This window comes from Vicia villosa, unplaced genomic scaffold (genome assembly GCF_029867415.1).
Source record: "Vicia villosa cultivar HV-30 ecotype Madison, WI unplaced genomic scaffold, Vvil1.0 ctg.001179F_1_1_1, whole genome shotgun sequence".
Lineage (NCBI taxonomy): Eukaryota > Viridiplantae > Streptophyta > Magnoliopsida > Fabales > Fabaceae > Vicia > Vicia villosa.
The window spans coordinates 76,545-79,209 of record NW_026705520.1 but is presented as its reverse complement, the minus strand read 5'-3'; the positions used below and the strand labels follow the sequence as shown (position 1 = coordinate 79,209).

The 2,665-nt window shown below is 32.8% G+C and overlaps 1 non-coding gene across 1 annotated transcript; it reads left to right on the top strand.

Moving 5' to 3' along the window:
* The first annotated feature begins 648 nt into the window (after positions 1–648).
* LOC131633834 (small nucleolar RNA R71) lies at positions 649–755 on the top strand. Its single transcript, XR_009293414.1, has one exon. It is a non-coding gene; the product is annotated as a small nucleolar RNA R71 (small nucleolar RNA).
* The last annotated feature ends 1,910 nt before the right edge of the window (positions 756–2,665 follow it).

Genomic DNA, 2,665 nt, shown 5'->3' with positions numbered 1-2,665 from the left:
AATGGAAGATGTCCAATGTTATAACTTGGTGTGATTGATTTAATTGATGTGTTTGGTGCATTATTGTTGTAAACCTGAATATATTCAATTGAGTGGATAATATGCATGATATCTTATTATTTGTGAATTTATAACATTGATTAATTGCGAATGAGACTCACCCTTACATGTTGATATTTTTCAGATTGAGGGGTAGCGGCTCATAGCTCGGTGAGGATAGCTTGTAGAGCTCATCCGTTAGTTCGTGTCGTGTCAGTCATGCTCTGATAGTGTAACACTGGGAACGATTTTGTTTAGAATTCAATCTACATACTCTATTTAATGGTTCTGATTTTGATCAATTACTTGTATTCGGTGATGCGTACTTTCTGCCGTGTTAAACATGATGTTGTTTATTTGGTGAATCGTTTCTAATAATGCATGACAGTTGACACATGTTTAGTTTAAAATGAATTGTGGCACCCTTGATTGCATATTTTAATAATTGTCGCGGGGGTTTAGAAGGGTGTTACAGTAATACTTTCAATCAACTTGTATCCTTCTTCAAAGGATTTGAATAGAAAAGCTCCACCAAATATGCATCGAACATGTTCCTTGAGTATGGAACCACTACATTATAAAAATGTTTCTAGTTGATTACAAATTGGTATCACATGGTGGGGATATTTGCTTAACAGCTCTTTATATCTTTGCCAAGCATCGAACAAAGACTCATCATCTCCTTGTCTAAATGATGTAATTTCATTTCTCATCTTATAGTTATTGACAAGAGGAAGGTACTTAAATAAAAAAAATCAGCTAAGGCCTACCATTTAGCTACGGAATTAGGCTCTAAATAATTTAACAAGCTGTTGGCACTATCCTTTAAAGAGTTTGGAAATAGTCTGAGTCTGAAAGCATCATCAGTAATTCCATGTATCTTGAAGTTCCTGGCTATTTCCAAGAATTTCCTCAAGTGCAAATGTGGATCTTCATTGGCAGCCCTTGAATATTGGCCTCTTGTTTGAAACATTTGAAACATCATAAGCTTGAATTCAAATTGTGACATTATGATCTCTGCTTTTATAATCCTCGTATTCGAGGAATTGGGATCAAACACGGAAAAATCCATTATGTTACTTGTCCTATCATTGGCAATGCCAATAATGTCATTGTCTGCCGTGACTCATTCCTCTTCAAATGGTTCCTCTTCAAAGTTACCAAAAATAAAAGCAGGTGGAGGACTCCCTGGTAAGTAACCAGTAGCTTGAAATCTCCTTAGTAATATGAGTGTTATTTCTGGCTTTGGATCTCCTGTGTACACTAGACTCATCAATCTGTGCATGCAACGGCTAAGCACCGGTCACGTCACCGGATTACAAAAAATGTTAGAAGCTCAAATATTCTTTTCACAAAAGAAACAATGTTTTTTATACAAAATCAAAATGTTATTTGACACACTCCCTGACAACGGCGGCAAAAACTTGTTGCTTAAAAATGTGTGGTGTCACATGCAAGTATACATGATCTTTAAAGTAGCAAGTGATAGATTAGTAAGAATTTTAAACCCGCAGGGAGTGGAAATAACTTAGATTTATTTTCACAATTAACTTTTGTGAATTGGAAGATAAAAAATAACAATAATTGATGGTTGTCACAATTTCAGTTTTAAAGTAAACAGTTGTAGAAATAACTTTGGTCTAAATAAGTGAAATCAATAATGGAGAATATGTTGAGCAATGATCCATTAATATAACTTGTCTATCGTGTGTACATGATGTGATATGTCATTCCATATGAGTTCAAAATGTGATCTCAAGGTGTATTCCTACAATATCATAAATGTATACAAGAAAGCAGGGGGACAAATTCCTAAGCCATGCATGTCTAGTTTCATTCCAAATGTCCTCTATGATTGTATCTCTTTATTCCTAAAGTCGCTAATCTAGTCAATATTCATATCCTACTATTTTCAATCATATTTATCATGAGTTTCGCTTAATAGATTCTTCACATCAACAAGATTTTATCTTTTCCTAAGATGATTAGCCAAAGAATTAAATTCATGACAATATAATACATGATACAAATAAGGCACTAATATAACATCAAATAACACAAAAAGATTATTTCATATTAATTTCACATTACTCAACATAAAATATTTTAGCTCATAATGAGCTTAGTACATACATCAATAATGGTTCCTAAACTAAATATTCTTAAGCACTTATTGAAAAAGAAATAAAAACCATCAATTTATTTGATTAAGCACGACCTTATATAGGATATACTTGACATGACTCAAGTTATTTAAGTTAGTCCATATAAAGAATTTCACTTTGAGTATAATTTTATTAGAAAGATATTGAGGAATATTTTTTAAGATTATCTACAATATAAGAAAGTTCAATATTCTGGAAAATACCATTATGCCCCTCTCTTCATTTGGCCCATCCACGTGGATGCTTTCTTCATCCACCTTGCTACTTTCTTTTCCATCTTTCCATCATTCTTTCTCTATTTCTTACCAACTTGCCTATTCATTTTTCTTTTTCCATCATCTGCTTATAAGATTTAAATATTTTTTTTAACATCCTTTCACATCAACTGTGTAATAGTAACCAAACTAACCTAGTATGCTTGTATTTGGTATTTGCTACTTTTAACCCCCCCTTCTTCAATA